The following is a 24,062-nucleotide window of genomic DNA, read 5'->3' as shown; positions in this document are numbered from 1 at the left end:
GGACCCTAGGATTTTCAGAGTGGTACATAAACATTGGCTTCAGCACAGAGTTACCAGCTGCATGAGCCCCTAACAAGAGAGTCAGCCTGTCCTGTGAATCCCTGAAGCCAGGCATTGACTTCTCTCTAGCTAGGAAAGTGCTAGATGGCACCTTCTCCCTTTAGAAGGCTGCTCCCTCTACATCAAAAATCTTTTGTCTAGGGGCGCCTGGGTGGCTCAGTCGTTAAGCATCTGCCTTCAGCTCAGGTCATGATCCCAGGGTCCTGGGATCAAGCTCCGCATCTTGAGCCCCGCCTCGGGCTCCCTGCTCCGCGGGGAGTCTGCTTCTCCCTCTCCCACTCCCCCTGCTGTGTTCCCTCTCTCGCTGTGTCTCTCTCTGTCAAATAAATAAAATCTTTAAGAAAAAAAAAATCTTTTGTGTAGTGTAGCCACTTTCGTTAATTCTCATAGCTAGACCTTCTGGGTAAGTCACTGTAGCTTCTACATCAGCACTTACTGCTTCAGCTTGCATTTTCATGTTCTAAAGACGGGCTCTTTCCTTAAACCTCATGAGCCGACCTCTGCGCGCTTCACGCTTTTCTTCTGCAGCTTCTTCTCTCTCAGCCTCCACAAAACTGAATAGAGTTAAGAGTCTTGGTGCTTTGGATTAGGGTTTGGTTTAAGGGAATGTTGTGGCTTGTTGTTCTCCTATCCAGACCATAGAACTTCCTCCATATCAGCAATAAGGCTAATATGGTTTTTGCTTATTTGTTTGATCATTTATGTGTTCATTGGAGTAGCCAGCACTTCAGATTTCCTTCGAGAACCTTCCCTTGGCATTCACGGCTTAGCTGCTTGGTGCACACCTAGCTTTTGGCTTCTCTCAGCTTTCAAAATGCCCTCATCATTGAACTGAATCATTGCTAGCTTCTGATGGAAAGTGAGAGACGTGTGACTCTTCCTTTCACTTGAACACGTAGGGGCCACTGTAGGGTTATTAATTGGCCCAATTTCAATAGTGTTGTGTCTCAGATAACAGGGAGGCCTGAGGACTGAAGGAGAGAAATGGGGGAAGGGCCAGTGGGCAGAGCCATCAACACTAATGTCAAGGAACCAAGACTAATGTCAGAGATCTTTTTTCCTGTGTTCTCTTCTAGGAGTTTTACAGTATCAGATCCTATCTTTACATCTTCAAAAATCCATTTTGAGTAAGTGTTTCAATGTGATGTGACATCAGGGTTCAGTTTCACAGTTTTACATGTGGTTATGAGTTTTCCCAACATTGTGTTAAAGAGATTATCTTTTCCCCATTGAGTTTTCCTGCCTCCCTTGTCAAATATTCACTGACCATGAATGTTCAAGTTTGTTTCTGGGCTCTCGATTCTGTCCCATTGGTCTTTGTGTCTAATACCTGGCAGCAACATACTCCTGAAATTACTTCAGGTCTGTCGAAGTATAGTATGAAATCAGGAGATGTGATGCTGCCAGCTTTGTTCTTTCTCATGATTGTCTTGGCGATTTGGGGTCTTTTCTGGATTCATACAAATTTTAGGATAGTTTTATTTCCATATCTATGGCAAGTGCCATTGGAATTTTGATAGGAATTGCATGGAATCTATAGATGCCTTTGAGTAGTATGTGCCTTTTAACAATATTATTTTTTTTCTGATCCATAAACACAGGATCTCCTTTCATTTATTAGTGACTTTTTCAACTTCTTTCTTCCAAGTCTTGTCATCTTCATTGTATAGCTCTTTCCCTTCCTTGGTTGAATTCCTAAATATTTTATTGTTTTTGATGCTATTATGAATGTCCTATTTTTTTTTAGAGAAAGCAGGGAGGGTGGTAAGTTGGGGGGGGGGGCAAAGGAGAGAGTGAATCTTAAGCAGACTCCATGCCCAGCACAGAGGCTGACGTGGAGCTCGATCTCATGACCCTGAGATCATGACCTGAGCCAAAATCAAGAGTTGGACGCTTAACTGACTGAGCCACCCAGGCCCTCCATGAATGTTGCAGTTTTTAAATTTCTTTTGCAGATGTTTTGTTGTTAGTATGTAATTGTTAGTGCTACTGATTTCTCTATGTTTATTTTATATATGATGCTGATACCTTTATATTGATAGTTTAATGGGAGTTCTTTTGTAGGTTATAATCTTTTAATCTCTGGCTGCTTTTGGAATTCTCTATCTTTGATTTTTGGCAGTTTTGTTATCGTGTGCCTTAGAGAAGGTTTTTTTGCATTGAGATAATAATCTATTAGCTTCCTGAAGTTGGATGTCCAGTTCTGTCCCCAGGTTTGGGAAGTTGTCAGCTATTATTTCTTTAAATAAACATTCTACCCCCTTTACCATCTTTTGTTCTGGATCCCTATATTTGTTCTTTTCATGGAATCCCATAGATCACTTAGATGTTCTCTTTTCTGTACTTTTATCCTTTGTTCTCCTCTAAGTGGGTTATTTCAAAATTCCTATCCTCTAAATCACCTATTCTGTCTTCCATTTGCTCTACTCACTGCAGATGCACTCTGTCGCATTTTTCATTTCATTCACTGAATTCTTCAGCTCCAGAATTTCTGTGGTTTTTTTTTTTTCATGATTTTGTTCAATTGTCTTTCTGAGTTTTCTTGTAGCTCATGGAGTTTTTCGAAGACAGCTATTCTGAATTCTTCATCAGCTAGCTCATAAAATTTCACTCCTTTGAGCTTGGTTATTGGAGAATTATTATCATTAGTGATAATATGCTTCCTTGATTTTTCATGTTCCTTGTATTTTTAACACTGCTGCCTTGCATTTGAAATAGCAAAAGTCTCTACTAGTTACCTTAAGGTAGGGGTATTCTGTTCATTGGTGCTGTTATTATCTGGGGTTTTCTCTGTCTTTGTATGGGTACATGCCACTCTCCTTGCTCCCTCTTGTGGCAGAATTCCTAAGTTTTTATGTCTTCTCAGGTCCTTACAACTTACCAGTCAGGCCACTAGAAACCTCTCTTTTATTTTCCAGAAGGTGGCACTATGGCTCAAATTTACGGTTTCTCCCCTGCCCACAGACCCTGGCCTGCTTCTGAGTGCTCTCCCTGCCTCTCAGCTGCCGCACTCAGGAGCGCACCCAAGGGGCCCACTCAGTGTGTGTTTAGCATTTGGGGCATTGAGGGTGCCTGCAGACCAGGTAGGAAGATCCTCAGGTGAGGGACTTCCAGGGGCTCATGGGAGGACTTCCTGTAGAAGTCCTGAGCGCAAACAGCAGGAACTGCATCCTTGTAATGCTCTTTGATATTCTTATCTGCCTCTTGGCAGATCTCCTCCCTGCTCCCAGTCATGGAGGTCCTGCCCCAGTACTCTGGGTGCTGCTGGAGAGAATGGGCATTCACTCACCGCCGTCCTATCCTTGATGGAACTGATCACCATCACCTGATAGTTCAGCTCCCTGCGTTGTTGCGGCGGCAGGGGCCAACACTGGGAAGGTTATTGTTACCATCTCCACTGCACCCACACTCATATGTACGTGGTTTTTTCCAGTGGCATGCGAGGACCTCCCCTTGAGAGGCTAGACTTCTGAGATGTCTCTCTCACCCATGGCTGCCCAGTCAGCCCTCCCCAGGTCTTTTCATGACATTGGCTAGAAGGGTTGGGGCAGCATGCTGTTCCGCCTGCTCTAGGGCCTGAGCGGGGAGAGGACAAAGGCCCCATAGACAGAAAAGTGGCCAGTGTGCTTAAAGCCCACAAAGTGGCCAGAAGAGGGGGGCACTTGTGAAGCCCAGTTAGGAACATGGTCTTCATCTTAATAAATGTAGAAGCTTTTCAAACACTTTGAAAGAAAATAAGCAGATTTACATTTTTAAAAGATCACTCTGGATCAAATGTAGAGAAAGGACTGGAGGAGGACATGGATGTTTGCTGCAAGTTTCTCAAGTACCCTAAGAAAGAAAGATGTGGATGAGTGGGGCAAAACCCCTTTAGCAACTACAACAAACAAGATGAAGGATTTAAAAAGAAATGTGTGATAAGGAACTTTATAAAAAACTTTAAAACATAGAAAGACACAGAAGGGGACCTGAACAAGTGGAAAGACATCCCTTTCTCTTGTAATAGATTATACGATATTATAAAAATGTCAGTTCTCCCTAAATTAATTTATAAACTTAATGCAATCTTTATCAAAATAACAGCAGTTTTTTGGGGTTTTTTGATGGAAGATAAACTGATAATCAAATTCATATGGAAAAACAAACATCCAAGAAGAAGCAGGAAAACACTGAAAAAGAAAATCTGTAAAGGGGATATTAGCCTCCCCCGCTGCCAAGATATAAAGGTATAAAGATGTACTTCAAAGTATCCATAATGAGTGTGGCGCTGGCTTGTGAGTACACAATGAGACCAGGGAACAGAATGGAAAACCCAGAAGTATATCTAAGTACGTAAGGAAGTATACTCTGTGATATAGGTAATATCTTTGGGGTATTACTGGGGCAAAGCTGGACTTTTAAAGTAATGGTTGTAGAGCATCTGGGTAACCATTTGGAAAAAAATAAAATTTGGTACGTTTCTCATACCTTATACCAGAGTAAACTCCAAATAGATCAGGAATTTAAACAGAAAAAAATGAAAACATGTAAGAACTAGAAGAATAAAGAGATCAACTACTCTTTATTCTCAGTTTGGGAAAATAATTTCTATTTCTCAAACTCCAGAGGAAATAAAAGAAGACATTGATAAATTGGACTACATGAAAATCAAAAAAAAAATACACCATATCAGACAATTGACAAACTGGAAGAAAATATTTGCAACATGTGATGCAAAGGGCTAATATTCTTAATGTAAAGAACTCTTAAAACCAAAGAAAAAGAAATTGAAAACCCAATGGTAAAATATGAAATAGACATGAGGGGAAGCTCACATATATTTTTTTAAAAAGATAAAAGGAGCTCTTTATATTTTTCTTTAAAGTTCAAACATAATTATAGAAATACAAATTAAAATAATGTCATTTCTCAGCTATCAGATGGGGAAAAAATTAGAAAGTATGACAACATATCTTCTTGGTAAGGCTGTGGGTAAACAGGGACTCTCCTGGATTGTTAGTGAGAATGCAAACCGGCACAGTCCTTCTGGTGGGAAATTTAACAATACATAACAAGACCGTACATGTGCTTATCATTTGATCCAGCAATCCCACTTCTGGGAATCTATTCCAAAAGATACACGTCCAACAGTAGATTTGCACAAGGTTCTTCCCTACAGCATTATTTGATTTGTAAAATATTGGAAACAACTTACATGCTTGTACACAGGAGAGTGTTTGATTAAAGTATGGTGCATCCACCCAGTGGAGTACTAAGAAACTGTGGGAAAGAATGAGGAAGACCTCAATGAAATAATATGGGGTAATTTCCAAGATAACGTTAAAAAGTAAGTGTGGTGCATGCGGACTGCCAGTCCTGGGCCACCGGGAGGGCATGGAAGTTGCTAAGCCACACAGAGAGTGGCCCACGCAGAGGGAGTGGTGCAGAGAGGGGACATGGGTTGATTGCTGTGTGGGCCCTGACTTTCTCCCTTGCCTGTCCGGGTTCACGCCCACAGCCTCCTTGCCGAAATGCTCTGATGACCTACTGTCTTTCACCAGATGAGGCCACTATCCAGGGCACTTGTTCCTCATCTCACTCAGGCTTATGCCAATGTTGTAAAATTTGGTGCAGATGTCTGAGCCTTAATGCTTCCAAGTGTAGTAGACCTTTGAGCAGGTCCTGGACCGATTACTAGTGATTATTAGTGGATGAAAAGTCCCAGAGTATGGTGTGACCATTGCAAATTCAGTTGACTTAAAGGGTAAATGTAACAATATGTGGACTATGCTTGCTCAAGACATTGCCAGAAACATAAATGAAAAGGCCAAAGACCCACCACCACTGCTACCATATCTTGTACTATCTTGCCAAGGAAGGCTTGGAGAAGGTTAGCAAAGGTGCTAGTCCAGTGGAAACTGGAGAAGCTGTGACGTTAGCTCTAGACGCTGTAGTTGCTGAATCTAAGAAGCGGTCCAAAACTTTTGAGCCCCAAAGAAATTGCTTAGGTTGCTGTGATTTCTGCAAACAAAGAAATTGGCAATATCATTTCTGATACGGTGGAAAAGATTGAAAGGAAGGATGTAATCCCATCAAAAGATGGGAAACACTGAATGATGAATTATAAATTATTAAATTGAAGTTTGATTGTTTCTCCATACTTTGTGTACATCAAAAGCTCAGAAATGTGAATGCCTATGTTATATTGAGTGAAAAGAAGATGTCTAGTGTCTGGTCCATTATACCTGCCCTTGAAATTGCCAGTGCTCCTTGTAAGCCCTTGGTCATAATTGCTAAAGATGTTAATGAACAAGCTCTAAATACACTCATTTTGAATAGGTTAAAAGCTGGTCTTCAGATTAGAGCAGTCAGATTTCCAGGTTTTGGTGACAATAGAAAAACCTACTTAAACACAAGGCTATTGATGCTGGTGGTTCAATGTTCAGAGAAGAGAGGTTGACCCCACATCTTGATGATGCTCAGCTTTATGACTTAGGAAAAGTTGGAGATGTCACTGACCAAAGATGAAGCTTTGTTACTAGAAAGGAAAAGATAATAGGCTCAAATTGAAAAACCTATGCAGGAAATCACTGAGCAATGGCATATCATAACCAGCAATTATGAAAAGGAAACACTAATGAATATCTTGAAAAACTTGCAGATGGAGTAGCTCTGCTGAAGGTTGGTGGGAAAAGCGATGTGGAAGTGAATGGGAAGAAAGACCTGCAGGTGCACTCAACCCTACATGGGATGCTGTGGAGGAAGGCGTTGTTCTGGGAGGGGGTCGTGTTCTGCTTCAGTGCATTCTAGTCTGAGACTCGCTAATTCCAGCAATGAAGATATTTTTTAATGATACAGAAATTATTAAAAGAACACTTAAAATTCTTGCAAAGATCATTGCTAAGAATATAGATATGGAAGGGATCATCGATACTTGAGCTAATTATGCTAAGTTCCTCCAAAGCTGGTTGTGATGCTCTGCTTGGAGATTCTGTGAATGTGATGGAGAAAGGAATCATCGATCCAACTAAGGTTATAAGAACTGTTTTATTGGTAAGTGGAGTGGTCAGGGAGGAATATGTTCTGCTTTCTAGAATAGTGCTTCACCATTACTAATAAACTCTGACAGGATGCTCAGGGCAATGTTCCACACCAGTAATTTCAGAGAAGTCAGTTAAAGAAAATGAAAAGGTTGGCTGATGTTAAGAAATTTGCTATAATCATCAGCTTCTAGTTTCAGTTGCCAACATATCATGATTTACCACTGTCATTGTCCATGCCTACAGATAATTTATTTTGTATTTTCAAATACAAGGTTATTTATACATTCACCAAAAAACAAACAAACAAAAAACATGCTGTAGAAGTGTCTCCAGTCTGCTATTGTTTAGGTACTAAGGAAGGGGGAATGTGAAAATACATGTTTATCCACTAACTTCTGCAAAAGAAATGAATATATATATTATATATATTATATATGTTATAAATGAATGACACAACCTTATGGAAGGAGATAGAGAAGAAAAGAATTAACTTGAGTAATACAGGAAAACAATATTTTGATTGCATACCATACGCAAATATATACCCCACACCAGCCCTGTACTGTATTTTGTAAATTTGTTTTTAACAAATGTATTAACTGGAGATTCTGAAGTACCTTCTGTGCAGACTAAGATTTAGCAGATAGGTAAATATATCGTAAGCAATAAGAGCCAAGTTACAAATAGGAAAAGGGGAAAAGCTGGAAGGAGCCCTCTGGTGCTGGACTGAAATCAGAGGAATAAGTATGGGCCCATGGCTTTAATGTACAGACAGAGTCTTAGTTGTAGAAAGAAATACAAATGTGTATGTGTGCATGTGCGTGTCCATGCGTGTGTTTCCTGACAGCACCTAGAGGCAAGAACATTGGAGTAGCAGTGAACGCTCCTGGCGTCCACACCTTAATTTCTGGATATCATTCTACAATTAAAGGAAAATGACTTTTAGAAAAAGGGCGGATTACAGGGATAATACAGAAAAAATACAGGATGAGACAACATCATCTTGTGGTGTCAGAAGCAAGGGAGTGCTTATAGGATGACTGGTGAGGCATGCGAGAAGGATTCAGGAGCCAACTTGAAGAAGCTACCGATGGCCAAATCGGGGACGATGTGAGCAAAACAACAAATAATGGTTATAATGTAAGACAACCATCAAATACAATAAATATCCATCAGTCCCAACTGGTATCAGTAAATAATTGAGTAAATAAATAAATGGGGAGGAGAGATAGCTCTTCTTTCCAGTACAGTCGCAATGAATAATGAAGGAAGGATGCAAACAGAAAATCACCGTTAGGCAAATGACACAGTAATAATTGTTGCAGGAAAGAATGATTGATGATGCTAAAATTAATAGGTGAAATTATGATGAGAAACAGGCTTTTTCCATCATCTCTGGGTATTTCTCCACAAAATACTTCTTAATTATTAAGGGAAAAATGATAACTTACTTGCCAGTAGAGAAACCTGGCAGACATCATCCTGACCAGTGAATGAAGTTGACACCCCCAGTTCATACGACCTGCCAGCATCGCACACCTCCACACACAGAAGTGTCGGTGGTATTTCTGCCACGTGTGAAGGTGTCAGACCCCCACATTAGGAAACACTGCAAAAGAGAGAAGGAGGGAGGGAAAGGATAGCTTTGGAGGCTGGTTTGGGCGAAGAGGTCAACATTGTAGACAGAGGTGGAAGAAGTGAACAGTAAGAAAAATAGTAAAACAAAACCTGATAATGTGGGATGTAAGGGGGTGTATTCTGGAGAGAGCAGAAGGAGGTTTAAAGAAAGACACCCATTGTAATGTTCTGTAATCCTATTTAGGCATGTGCTTTATAACTTTCTGAGGGTTTTGACAAACTTCCCGAGATCTGAATTGTAAATGAAGTCTTTTTGACTCATTAGGCCTTTTTATTTGGTATGTTAAGTTACTTGGGGGCACTGTCAAACAAATAGTGATAAGCCTTAGGTTATGTTGCTTGGGTGAATGCTCTGTTCTAGAAATCATGTGAAATTCCTAAAGTTTTAATATGTTCTGGTATAAGGTCATCACTTGACGTTCTAATTATTAAAGTATTATGTGTTGCAGGGAAAAAAAAAAAAGAAAGAAAGACACCCAGATCTGTGGGCTGCACAACAGGTGGATATTCTTGCCATTTATTAACCAGAGCAGACCAAGTTTTAGTGAGAATTATCCTCTAACTTGGAAAGACTGTCGATTAATACTGTCATCCCAAACAGGGGGCGTATCTTTACTGATGTTGTCTTATTTTGTTTTGTTTTATTTTATTTTATTTTATTTTATTTTATTTTATTTTATTTTATTTTATTTTATTTTATTTTATTTTATTTTATTTTATATTTATCAAATGCATCCGTGGGGAAGCTAGTTTTTGACTGACAAAATTTCACAGTTGGCAGGCCAGCTCACCGTGGAATACTTTGCCTTCATGAGACCTGGGGCCAATGGGTGAGGAGTCCTGTTCTCCCTGATTTATTCTTTATAGTAAGAAGAAGCATTTCTTCTACTTCACTGGCTTGCTCTTTATATCTTGCGTTATCTGTAGGAAGCAGTGCTAGCTAGCCTCATGGACTAGGCCTCTAAAATGAGTTGTGGTCTTCACAGTATTATATCAGAAAAATCTCTGACCCCTGAGTCCACTACCTCAGGAGATTTTCTATTTGAAACACGTGAAAGGAAAGTGGTACAAGATAAAAAATACTCCAGAGTCCATAGTCTTTCATGGTTCATCTCCCTCTCTGATTTCTTCCCATTCGGTTTTCCCTCCCTTCCCCGTGGTCCTCCGCACTATTCCTTATGTTCCACTTATGAGTGAAACCATATGATAATTGTCTTTCTCTGCCTGACTGTTTCACTTAGCATAATCCCCTCTAGTTCCATCCATGTCCATACAAATGGTAGGTTACAGAAGGGGGGGGAGTGGATGGGGTAACCAGGTGATGGGTATTAAGGAGGGCACATGTGGGGATGAACACTGGGTGTTATACGCAACTAATGAATCATTGAACACTACATCAAAAACTGATGATGTACTGTATGTTGGCTAACTGAACATAATAAAAAATAAATAAATAATCTAAAAAAAACCCACCACCACCACCAACAAAAAAACCCAGCACAGAATAAAAAAAGAAATAAATAAAAAAGAATACTGTCAACAAAAAAATTAAGGTCAACTTTCAAACTTTCGGTAGCTTCTAATTGCTCCTGGGATAAAGACCAAAATTCTAACCAAAACAAACAAACAAACAAACAAAAAACTCCAAGAGCAAAATTTTGAAATTCTGAAAAAAGTAAGGAATAATTCAGCTGTTTAAATCAGAAAATGCCTTATGGGTTTAAAAAAAAAGAAAAGAAATCTTTTCTAATCACAGTTTTTACTGCTTTTATTTTCTATAATAAAAAAAGGCATAATAATGGCAAAGATACACCATTGTAGAAGATAAAACAAATAGAGTTTTATTCCAGTTAGAATGCTTTTGCTAAAGTCTGATTCTTTAATAATGGGCTAAATTATGAAGAGGTCCATCTACAGCTTATTTAGCAAAGTTTACATTTAATTATAACGTCATTGTGCGACATAATGAAAACTAAACTCATGATGTCAACAAATCAAAAGTTAGATTACTATTTCTTTTATGCACACAGGAAATATTTACAGGTACCTCTCATGCGACACCAGACTGAAGTGTCTGGAGGGAGAAAATAGGACTTGGACCCTTTAGACGTGGGTTCGAATTCCAGGGTGACCAGTTAGCAGTAACAGGTCTATGAGCCTTGAACATGGGCACAAATATAAGCCTCATTTTCCTAGAAAAAAATGGAGTGAAGGACTCACCTCACAGGATTCCTGGATAATTATTTGAAAGAGTTTCAATGCTGAGTACTGAATACAGTGTATGTGGATTTTTTTTTTTTAATGAATCAAATTTAGCTGATAGTAACACATAAGTGGGCTATATTTTCTTTTTCTTTACTATTATTTTTAAGGAAGCAAAACTAAGTCAAGTCATCAGTACTGAGATCTCAGAATTATTTATAATAAAATGTCTTTTTCTTGGCCACATTATTAAACAAACACCCATTAATCTATCTATTTGAAGATCATAGATCCCAATATAGGGAATCATTGCTGAAGCAGACGGAATCATCCTGAAAGTATATACAATATATCTCATTTATGTGCCTCAAAGGTATTCACCTCATTTGGTTCAAAGCTGTGTTCCAGAGATAAAATTATGAAGAGAAGAAATGGTTCCTTTGTGTGATGTAGTATACACGTTTTAGTTCGCCCAGACTTTTGCTCATGTTATAGAACTTAATTTATATGGAGTTTATCTATATATTCCTGTTGGGAAATAATATGAAAATGAACAAAATAACAGCCACTCTTGGAAAATAAAATACTCTTCTTTCACTCTGAGTACTGTTACATGGATAGTGATACAGGGACGTAAAGAGAGGTTATTTCAGAGAAATTGGTTAAGCATGTTCCGTGATTTAGATGTTATAGGCGATCTTATTGCTACATTTTTTTTGTTTGTTTTGTTTTTGTTTTTGTTTTTTACTATTGATTTATTTTTATTTTTATTCTTATGTTAATCCCCATACATTACATCATTAGTTTTAGATGAAGTGTTCCACGATTCATTGTTTGTTGGTTGCTACATTTTTAAGATGTGACGCCTTTCCTTAGGACTTGGAACCAGGAAGGTCTGGCAAGGCAATTTACCAAAACCTGGGATATTGGGCAAGTTATGAAGACCTCTGTAAATGGCTGTCTCGCCATCTGAAAATGGAGATATCACGATACTTACTTTGCAAAGTTGTGAAAATTAAATGTAAAATATTGTGAAGATAATTGGCAGGAGATAAATATTGGTGCTTCTTTCGTTCTATCACAGCATTTTTATTATCTTTGTTTTATTACTTTTTAGTTATTTATTTGTGTTAGTAGAGCCACGGTGTCACATTAGTTCTGGGGGTACAACAGAGTGATTCTGCGTCTGTGTCCATTATGCTGTGCTCACAAGTGTAACTACTGCCTGTCCCAACAGTGTTTGAGAAGATGCAATTTTAAAATACGTCAATGTTAGGGGTTAGATATCATTACATAGACATAAATAATTGTTATGAATAATTAGAAAAATGGGTTCAATTTACTCTCATTTATCAAGAAAGCCAACCTTACTAAATAAATACATATTTTGGTCTTTGTGCTCCATGGCCAACATCCTGTAAGACACTGGAAAGCAGAAATGGATTTTTCCTGCCATGATAAAGAGCTGGCATATCTAGTTCATGTAAATTGTCCAAAGTAGATTCTCTAGATATTTGAAGAAAAACCTTCAGTTACTGAAGACAAACTCAAGGGAAGTGAAAAGATCTATAGCTATATTCTTATTCACGCATTGTCAGCTCTTAAATTTACTGATGTTTTAATCTTATTTGGAATGAGAAAGTATCATAGAAATGGAAAAAGGATAAATAATGCAGAAGTTCCACCTACATGCATGAAAATTACAAAGTCAATTCGTGTTTACTTCCCAGTGAAAAGATTATCCCAACACTTTAGCTGAGCTTAATTTAAGCTATTTGCTGAGCTTAATTTAAAAAAATCACATTACTTGTACCCTTTACCATACATAATGAATCTTTTTAATATAGACTTCTTTTTTCCTTTTTCTTTCAAGGGGTTATGATTTTCTCTTTTTTTTTTTTTGAAGTATAGCTGACATACATGTTACGTTAGTTAGTCTCAGATGTATAACATAGTGATTCAGCATTTTATACATTACAAAATACTCACCACAATCATCCATCTGCCACCGTACAAAGTTATTACGGTCTTACTGAACTGTGTTCCCTATGCAGTACTTTACTTCTCTGTGTCTTATTTATTTTGTAACTGGAAGTTTGTACCTTTTAATCCCCTTCACCACTTTCCCCCACCCTCCCACCCTTCTCTCTAGCAACCACGAGTTTGTCCTCTGTATTTATGAGTCTGTTTCATTTGTTTGTTGTGTTTTTTAGATTCCACATGTAAGTGAAATCATATGGTATTTATCTTTCTTTGTCTGACTTATTTCACTTAGCATAATACCCTCTAACTCCATCCACAAATGACAAGATCTCATTTCTTTTTTATAATTGAGTAACATTCCATTGTTTATGTACACCACATCTTTTTTATTCATTTATCTATCGATGGATGCAGGTTGCTTCCGTATCTTGGCTATTGTGAATAATAACTGCAGTGAACATAGGGTGCATGTGTCTTCAAGAATTAGCATTTTGTAGGTTTTTTTGGATAAATACCCAGAAGTGGAATTGCTAGATTGGAAGCTATTTCTTTTTCTTTTTTTTTTAATAAAGATTTATTTATTTATTTATTTATTTGAGACAGAGAGAACGAGAGAGAGAGAGCACATGAGAGGGGGGAGGGTCAGAGGAGAAGCAGGTTCCTTGCTCAGGGAGCCCGATGCAGGACTCGATCCAGGGACTCCAGGATCATGACCTGAGCCGAAGGCAGTCGCTTAACCAACTGAGCCACCCAGGCGCCCGGAAGCTATTTCTATTTTTACGTTTTGAGGAACCTCCCTACTGTTTTGCACAGTGTCTGCCTCAACTGACATTCCCACCAGCAGTGCACAAGGGCTCCCTTTCCCCCCATCCTTGCTGACACTTGTTGTTTCTTGTCTTTTTGATACCAGCCATCCTGACACGTGTGAGGTGGTAGCTCATTGTGGTTTCGGTTTGCGTTTCCTTCAAGATTAGTGATGTCGAGCATCTTCTCATGTCTCTGTGGCCGGCTGTAGGTCTTTGGAAAAATCTCTATTCAGATCCTCTGCCCATTTTTTAATCTGATTATTTTTATCGTGTTGAGTTGCATGAGTTTTTAATATATTTTGGATATTAACCCCTTACCAGATATATCATTTGCAAATATCTTTTCTCATTCAGTAGGTTCCTTTTCATTTTGTTGATGGCTTCCTTCACTGTGCAAAAAAGCTTTTTAGTTTGATGTGGTCGCAATTGTTTATGTTTATTTTTATTGCCCTTGCCTGAAGAGACAGATCTAAGAAAATATTGCAAAGACCAATGTCCAAGAGTTTATTGCCTATATTTTCTTTTTAGGTGAGTTTTTTTTTTTTCTTTTCTTTTTTAACATAGAGAAAGCTTTGAGTGAGTTATCTATAAATAAATCATCGTAGTCCAGATTTCAAAGTATGTTTGGCCTCAGACCACTCCTTATAACTAGCGAGTGCTCATAAAGTGTGAGCATAGTATAAAAAAAAGAAATAATAATATTTTTTTAAGAAAAGAGCACTGGAAAATGACTTCATAAAGAGAAACCATACATTAAATTTAAAAATATTTTAGAAAGGTAAATATTACTGTCTTTTCAATATATGATGAGCTGTTGAGTTTCATGATGGAGATGTAAAAATAAGTATTTACCTTTAGAAATCTAAGTAAAGCTCTTCTAAGTAACAGGTTGCTATTGCAATATAACATAGAAAAAATATTCTGAACACATTTAATCGTGTGCATATGGACACACACAAAGGAAATTTACAAAATGAAATCATTTGTTAAAATGATAGGATTATGGGATCTTCTTCAAATTTTTCTCTAATGCTTTCATAAATAGAAGTCATGCTTAGTTTACAAAAACACCATCACCTATTATACATTCCAATTTTACCTGCCTGTGTTTGTTCTTTCCTGCATGATCTGCGGGGGATAGAATCTTTCAATAAATTTTCAACGACCTGCTTCTCTGCCTCATACAAATTTTTAATTTAGGGTTGTTGTTAAATTACTCAGGGAAAATCCTTCAGGAATTATTAATTAATTTATGCTAATTAAGATCATAAACTATTTTAAAGATGCACAAACAGAACCAGAATGAAATTAAAAGTAGCTTGAGGCCATTGAAGGACAACTTAAAAATTATTAGCCACTGACCCAGAGGACGGGTAGAAGTAAGCGGAGGGGAAGAATTACATGGGCACTGACAGGCTTTGTGCCCAGCATAGTACTTCCTGCACAGAGCCGAGCTAAGCTCATTTTGTTTGTTACCATCACAATATAGAAACCGCTAACCTCAGAAAGGCCTGGAGACAAAGACTACAGATTTAGGATTTACAAAATATTATTTGAACTTCTTGAATGTGAGAATTGTAGAAAGTATGTCTCAACTTCCAAAGTAAATTTACAGAAACATTCTTATTTAGAGGTGACATTTGATAAAAACTAAAATCAATTTTTATTGTAATTTTGGGGGTGAATAAGTCTCTTAGGTGTTTCTATTTTACTTTCTTTTATTTTTTATCTGAGTACAGTTGACACAAATGTTACTTTAGTTTCAGGAGCACAACATAATGTTTCAGCATCTCCCTGCCTTAGGCTGTGCTCACCACAGGTGTGGCTACCATCCGTCACCACGCAATGCTGTTACAGTATCCTTGCCTATAATCCCTCTGCTGTGCCTTTTACTCCTGTGACTCACTCCTTCCATAACCCGGAGCCTGTACCTGCCACAACCCTTCACCTGTTTTGCCCTCCCCCCCCGCCCACCCTCTGGCAACCATCAGTTTGTTCTGGGTATTTATAGGTCTGATTCTGCTTTTTGTATTTTTGCTTTTTCGTAATTGACTATCTCAAGCTTATTTTAGTAATTTTTAAACTAAGAATCACCAAAATTAATCAGCAAGTGCTTTAAACTTTGAAGAGCAAATAGAAACAAAATTAACATATAATTGAGACTCGAAGTTATTGGTGCAATTTTTATATAAAAGAAATTGTCCTAGGGGCACCTGGCTGGCTCAGTTGGTGGAGCATGTGACTCTTGATCTCAGGGTTGTGAGTTCGAGCCCCATGTTGGGTGTAGAGATTACTTAAAAATAAAATCTTTAAAAATAATCGTACTAGAGAATGTGTCATAAAATTAGACTGAATTCAATTTCTTAGTATCTTATCTGATACCGCTTTTTTTTTTTTTTTTTTTTTTTGAGATAGAGGGGGAGAGAGAGAGAAACAAAGGGGAGGGGCAGAGGGAGAGTGAGAATCTTAAGCAGACTCCACGCTTAATGCAGAGCCTGAAGGGTGGCTTGATCTCAAGACCCTGAGATCAAGACCTGAGCAAAAATCAAGAATCAGTCGCCCAGCCAACTGAGCCACCCAGGTGCCCCTGATACCACTTTTGTATGACCTAGTTGACTGCTTTTACAATCAATAGGTGGACAGGTCCCCATAGAAAAATAACGATACAATCTTCTGATGCAAATTAGCAGTAATCACCTCAGCAGTTGATCCTCGTATCTGAATATTATCAGACATAAGATTGGTATAATTATAAAAAATTAATTATCATACAAAATGTAGTTGGTTCATATACAATAAACCGATCCTAAGAGCTGTATGTCCAAGTAAGTATTTTATTTAAATTCATCAGGAATCTATTTTGTTCAAACCAGACATACCAATGCAGATATTTATTGAAATGCATTATCATCTGCCTTAGAAATGTAATACGATTACATGGTACAGAAGAACTCTGTGGTCCTAAGCAAGTTTTAGGCTTTAAGTTGGAACAAACCCAGATCTGTGTGTGTGGGTGGGTGGGGGGAGGATTGTATTCTGACACCTCCAAAGGTGTCTTTGAGACCCTTCTATTAGTAAAGAGTCCAGATTAGGTTCCCTACTGGACACTGAAGGTTAACAGTTAAACCATCTGCTTTTTTGCTTTCTCATGTAATGGATTTACAACAACAACTCAGAACTTGCTGCAATCAAGGGCAGACTTGATGACAATCACAATCACAATCGATTGCTGTATAATTCTTATTTTTAAAAAATCTGATACACAGGGGCTCTTGGGTGGCTCAGTTGGTTAAGTGACTGCCTTCAGCTCGGGTCATGATCCCAGGGTTCTGGGATCGAGCCCCGCATCAGGCTCCCTGCTCGGCGGAGAGCCTGCTTCTCCCTCTCCCTCTGTCTGCCACTCTGCCTACTTATGTTCTCTCTCTATCTCTGTTAAATAAATAAATAAATAATCTTTAAAACAAAATCTGATACACAGATACTATATTTCACAGAGAATTTCTAAAGAGTGCTCTGTCAAACAAGTCTGATTTTTGGATTGAGGCCAAACAAAATATGGCAGTTATGTATTAACTAAGTCTTACTTTGGCACCCTGCAAAGCTGCCAGACATGGCAGTGGTTATAATTAAACGGTGCTATAACTTACCATACCATCAGATCTGTTAATTACACTCACTTTAGGCATGTTGTTGAGGATATTTCTTTTATTTATTTATTCAATTTAAAGATTTTATTTATTTGTCAGAAATAGAGAGCACAAGCAGGGGGAGCAGCAGAGAGAGAGAGGGAGAAGCAGGCTTCCCACGGAGCAGGGAGCCCGATGCGGGGCTCGATCCCAGGACCCTGGGATCATGACCTGAGCCTAATGCAGATGCTTAATTGACTGAGACCCCAGGCACCCCGAGTATATTTCTTTTATATCACTGCCTTCCCTACTTGACGTCTCATGTTTGCAACATCTTTTTTAAGGACTTAACATTAGGGAAAGCTTTCCTTCCATCCACGAAATGGTACGTTTTATCCCCACTGGAAGTAAGAATTTGTAACTGTTCATGTTCCCCTTTTTGTTTTGATCGCCAACAAGCTTACAGGTAGATGTTTTCCTTCCATTAATAGTCAACGGATTAGTATGAGAAATCCAATCAGGAAGAGATCATTCACATCAAGATGAAAGCATCGAGGAAAGCTGCACAGAAGATACTGGATTTGAGCCAGGCCTTAGAATATGGAACATATTTGGACATTTGACAGGCATAAAGGATTCAGTATAATCCTATTCTAGTTAGAAGAGGCTAAGCTACAGTAACAAAAACACTCAAACATTTAAGGATCGATAAAAGAGGTCATAACTCCACAGTGGGGGACGGGCTTTCCTCAGCTTGGTCTTTGGGGACCCAGGGTCCTTTCATCTTGTGGTAGCATCTTGTAAAAGCATCCTGGTCATCTGCCATTAGCTGCCAGCAAAAAAGTGCACTCTGCACTTTGAGAGGTGCAGCTGGTCACGCCTGCAAGGGACTCACATCATTTCAAGGACTTGCTCGCTCAGTCACTAGTAACCAAATGAGGCCCAGAAGCGTAGCGCACCTCGGTTCCAGGAGGACGAGGAGGATAGATGTTAGTGGACTGCGCCACAGATATAAAAATAATGAATTAAACTTAAAACACAAGTAGTCTTGCACATAGTAAAAAGCATTATTTTTCTATTAGACGGTGATTGAAATTTCTTGTAAATTTCTTGCCCATTACAACGATCTCTTTTTCCATTTATGCAAGAACCTCAGCTGTATTCACAAGGGTTTCAGAATCCATTGAATGATATATCGGTGGGGCACCATTCTATACTGTGGGACATATTTTAGCTATGAGTAAATGTAAATTTCAGGGGCGCCTAGGTGGCTCAGTTGGTTGAGCATCTGACTCTTGGTTTAGGCTCCGGTCATGATCTCAGGGTGATGAGATTGAGCCCCACATCGGGCTCCACACTCCACAGGGAGTCTGCTGGAGATTCTTTCTCCCTCTGCCCCTCCCCCCACTTATGAGCAGTCTCTCCCTCTCTCTCCTTCTCTCTCTCTCAAAATAAATAAATGTATATTTCAGTGAGGGCATAGAAGAAAGACAATGAAAATACTCCTATTTATGTAATAGAGCAAAATAATTCACTTATTTCTACAGTGCCTTGGGTAAGGTGTACCCTTCAAGTGACTTTCAGAGGTTGTAGTTATAGCTGGATTCTCATCTTCCCTAATCGTAATAATTTTAAATGATCATACAGTGGTTAAAACAGGATGGAAAATTTAGGGGCGCCTGGGTGGCTCAGTCCGTTAAGTGTCTGACTCATGATTTCAGCTCAGGTCATGATCTCAGGGTCGTGGGATGGAGCCCTGTGTCGGGCTTGCCACTAGGCAGGGCATCTACCTAACAGTCTCTCTGCCCCTCCCCCGCTGCCACTCTCACCACCATCACTGGCGCTCTGTCTCTCTCTCAAAAACAAAACAAAACACCCAGAATGGAAAATTTAGTTTCCTAAATTAAAGTTTATTACAGTCACTGAAAACCTAAAACATCTATACTGTACTAGAATGTGGGGTACAGGGACTGGTTAGGGTGAAGCTGGTGGGCGGCTTCCCAGAGACCTCGGTAACGTGTAGGTGTGTTGGTATTTGACTGTACGGTGTTTACCAGCATGCCGGTGCACCCCAGTGCGGTCCCTAGAGACGATCCTCGTATTTAACATCAATACCACTTTCCCCATACAAGTCATGTTATGAGGTTTCATAACTCAGTGGAAATATCTGTATGAAGCAGAGAGTAAAAATTACGTAAAAATGGGGAGTGATTGAAAAATTCACACTCAGATGGACTGTAATTCAGTACTGAACTAGAGAAGATACTGCATTATAATGTAAATTACCTTGATGCATTACTTTCCAAAAAAGCAAATTGTTCTCACTTTGTACCACTTGATAGGCAGTTGCTCTAATCCAGAAAATAAGAAACTGAATCTTTTCCTTTCCCTGCTCTCTGCAATCCTTATTATTCAGTTTTATATAGATATTTATTTTAGCAAAATTCTCCATGATAATTTATTCACTAATCTGTGGAATATCCACGACAAGTGAATATTTTCCCCCGTATTTTGAAAATGAGGTTGGCATTCTCTTTAACCCTATAGAATGAGGCTGTGCAGTCCCCTGAGCCACCTTTCTAAAATTAATTTTTCCATGCCAGATCATGGCAAGCTTCATGACAGGTAACGTTTCTGTGTGACCATAAATACAGCCTATTTACTTAACAAAAGGTAAAAAGAAAAAAAAAAATGAAAGTGGGACTCTTGCTTTTACCTGAGATACTTTAGTAGTTAACTCTCTTAAAGAATTCTTCATTACAAATTCTTAAAGAACATGAAATAAAACTAACCTTCACTCTCTTCTAAAGTAAGATTCTACCCAAACGACTCTTTAATTAATCCAATAACAACAACAAAAAAAAAAATCCAGTAACATATGTTCCTGAATTCCTAAAAAGACATCATCATGAATTAGTTTCTTTTCTTGGAAAGGAAGAATAGTCATCCTGGGGGAAAGAAATACAAATGCCATGATAGTGTATTTTCCCCACTTTGCAGGTCATCTCGGTAAGACCAACAATAAAGAGTGGATATAAAATTGAGTCAGAGCAACTAAAATATTCAAATGCAGGCATTGTTCTCCTGAAAAAAAGAGATGGATTATTGCTTAAGTGTGTACTAAAGTGAAAACCGAAGTTATGTACCATGGTTCACCTCAGATATATACCCCATATGTGAACAAAGTAAATGTAGCCTTACAATATTTTGAATATTGAAACCAATGTACATAATTCACTGTCATCAAACAAGTATGTAGAATACATGTGTGGCATTGACGGAGGGAGAAATCACTTGAGCTTTGCCAAGATTTCAAGAGTGTAATTATTTAAGTGGGCATGATTAAATCAATGGTATAATTCACCAATGACCAATGCCAGTATGAGACTCCATGCAGAAGTACCAACCCAATGGTACCATAAGTATAGTTTCTCTCCCACCTCAGTTATGATGCTTTGCGTAAAGCCCGTGTCAACAGATTTGGTTGGATGGGTGGATGGATGGGTGGGCAAATGGATATTTGTGGCAGGTTAAGATTTCAAAGATTTTTAAGCCAGTGTAAACAGCAAGAAAAAAACTATCACTGAACCATGATAACACATGTAGAAAAAAATGAGGAAACTGTATTCAGCCCACTGCAGATGGAGCAATCACCTAACACATGTCAACATGCCCTTAAGGCACATGATGCAATGCAGATATTAACGATCAGTATCATTCTTTTAAAAAGCATGGAAGATGTCACAGGTTGTGATATGACAATGTCATCATTCATAAAGAATTATAGATCTTCAGAGATAACATATTTATCTCTTTGAGGGATTATTGATATTAAAATGTGCAGGCAAGGGCGCCTGGGTGGCTCAGTTGGTTAAGCGACTGCCTTCGGCTCAGGTCATGATCCTGGAGTCCCGGGATCGAGTCCCGCGTTGGGCTCCCTGCCCAGCAGGGGGTCTGCTTCTCCCTCTGCCCTCTTCCCTCTCGTGCTCTCTGTCTCTCATTCTCTCTCTCTCAAATAAATAAATAAAATCTTTAAAAAAAAATTGTGCAGGCAAGTCTCTGCCTCTGTCTCTCTCTCTCTCTCTCTCTCTAGATATATAAGTATATATTTTTGCATACTCTTCACTGCAGTGAGAAAGCAATTCATTGAAAGAAACTTGAAAAGCAGAGAGCTAAAAAGACCACACGCCTAAAATAGAGTTGATTATTTTCGTGCCAAATCATATGCATATCCAGGGTCCGGGTGAGGTCTTCTGTAGTTTTGGAAGTAGTGGCTGTACTTTGAACTCACACCTCTTGAAAGGAGCTAATACGAAGGGCTGAGTTTACTGTTCGCATGGGCTCGGTGGAAGGACAGGGAATGCTTATGTGCCTTTCTGTTCCATTGCTCTGTTGGCAGCTCATTCCTTTGAGCTACTAGGGTATTGAAATGGAAAAGATTTGTTTGCTGAAGCTCCTAGAGCAGAATTCTTGTCAATTTCAATCAGCTGCCTACTTAGGAGTTTGGAAGGAGCAAGGGGACACAAGGTGAGGAGTTACACTTGAATGAGCTTACATCACAGGCATGTCATTGAGCTCCGTATCTGAGGCATTAACAGTGTTGCAGCCCTGATTCTTAAACAGCTAATCTCTCTTCTCTCTCTTTCCTCCCTCCCTCTCCGTCTCTTTCTGTCTGTCTTTTTATTTTCAAGTTTTTATTTAAATTCCAGTTAGTTAACATACAGTGTAATACTAGTTTCAGGTGTAGGATTTAGTGATTCATCACTTATATACAACACCCAGTGCTCATCACAAGATCTGAGGAATTCTTTTTGAGTCATTTTTAGGAAGTAGGCTAATGACAATTCAATGGTGTTGATTTCTAGAACAGGCAAGCTGAACCTCTTCAGACATTGGTACCTGGTCTAGGTGCTCACTTATTAAACCGTAAGTTTAGAAAGTGCTGCAAAGAGTTCAGTTTTAACCGAAAGGGTAGCAATGACTATATATAATTCTCCACCTTCCCTGCCATTTCATCACGTCCGCTGGAGAGAATTGTGATTGGCATTAGGAATTATCAGAACGATCAGGTAACTAGAAAGCTTTCCCATGAGCCACAATGTTTTGGAAGTTTAGGATTCCTGATCTGTGGTGCACATACCCCTCAGCAAACCAGCAACTCTCTTTTGTGCATATGTATGCTCCAAAGTGTTGTAAATATTAGCAGCAGTTCATTGGAGAATTCTGAGCAGGCAGAAATGCATGCATAGTTGTGAACTGTTTAGAGCAATAACTGAGCTTATATAGTTCTCAGGACGTGGCAGAGTGGGCAGCATGCACATAACCAGCACTCAAGACGGACTTTCTTTTAAAAATAAGCATGCAGGGGCGCCTGGGTGGCTCAGATGGTTAAGCGTCTGCCTTCGGCTCAGGTCATGATCCCGGGGTCCTGGGATCGAGTCCCGCATTGGGCTCCCTGCTCGGCAGGGAGTCTGCTTCTCCCTCTGCTTCTCTCTCTCTCTCTGTCTCTGTCTCTCATGGATAAATAAATAAAATCTTAAAAATAAATAAATAAATAAATAGATAGATAAATAAATAAATAAAAAATAAAAATAAGCATGCATGATAAGTGTATTCTGAAAACTAATGAGGAAACCCTCATCACTCATGGCAGTTTTTGCCTTGAGGGACTTGAGTAAAGGGAGTAAATGCATACCATAAAGTTGTTTCTTTTTCTTCACCAGCAACTCAGATGAGCTTTGGCTAAGGGCGGGAGAAAATTATTGATGGACAGAAAGAGCCTGACTTGGCCTGGTTAATGTTCCTGACAATGACTATTGAAACTACAAATGTGGAGGGTTTCTTGTTCTATACTGTATTGTTCACGGCAACTAGCATCCTTTAAAACCGCATTTGCTCACATCACTATAAAAATCTGCCAATCAGTCTTTCGCTCAGCTTCTTTCATTTTAAGATTGCTCATAAGCAGAACTAACGATTATACGTTAGTCTTTAATGTGTTGCAAAATATATTCACTCGCCATCTGTGAAAAGAGCCTCTTCTGATTTTCTACACCAATGGTGCAAAATTGTGTCACTGGGCCACATCATGCCTCCAGACGAGCTTCGAGCTTTTTCTTCTGCCAACAGTCATTATTTCATTTTAATTACGGGCTAATATTTTTAAGTTGTGAGCTTGCTCATAAAATGCCAAGCTTCTGGCTTTTCCAGGAGCTCTCTGAGATGCCGCATTGCTGGGCCAACATCTCTGCACAGAGGTCCTTGGTGAGAGCAGAGTCGCACGCAGCAAGCTACTGACCTCCCGCAGCCAGGAACTTGCAGCTTGCCCAGAGCCTCATGCACCCTGCACCGTCCTTGTGCTGTGTTTTCATAAAGTCAGCCTAAAAGGAAAGTGAAATGTTGCTTGTGTCCATGATTACATCCACATGAAAAAAAAGAAAATACTAGGCCTAGCAAATTTGGGGTTTTTCAAAAAACATAAAAAGGTGTGTGTCTTGGTAAAAATGAGGGAGGTGTAAACAATATATGCCTGTGTCTTGAGATCACACTGAATGCTATGTTTAAGGACCATGCAGAATAAGAAGTGGCTAGTCTTGACTTAAAACCAAGTTGCTTGACTCACTTTACCTGCTTGGTCCTTAAGGCCTCTATGTTTTGAACCAACGTTAGGGCTGGTTCCTGTACTGTCATGTGACTGTTCACATCTCTGAGAAGCATGCAGGCAG

General features: G+C 39.0%; 1 protein-coding gene and 1 pseudogene across 2 annotated transcripts in view; both read left to right on the top strand.

Moving 5' to 3' along the window:
* The window catches only part of GRIA4 (glutamate ionotropic receptor AMPA type subunit 4), a 366,854-nt gene that overhangs the window by 90,865 nt on the left and 251,927 nt on the right, over positions 1–24,062 (top strand). The window lies entirely within an intron of this gene.
* Positions 5,571–7,155, top strand: LOC123856602 (60 kDa heat shock protein, mitochondrial-like; annotated as a pseudogene).

This window comes from Mirounga angustirostris, unplaced genomic scaffold, assembly GCF_029215605.1.
Source record: "Mirounga angustirostris isolate CCGP_5_RB_7025 unplaced genomic scaffold, mMirAng1.0.hap1 SCAF_13, whole genome shotgun sequence".
NCBI lineage: Eukaryota > Metazoa > Chordata > Mammalia > Carnivora > Phocidae > Mirounga > Mirounga angustirostris.
Note: the sequence above shows the minus strand (reverse complement) of the source record. Positions and strands in the feature narration are given on the sequence as shown.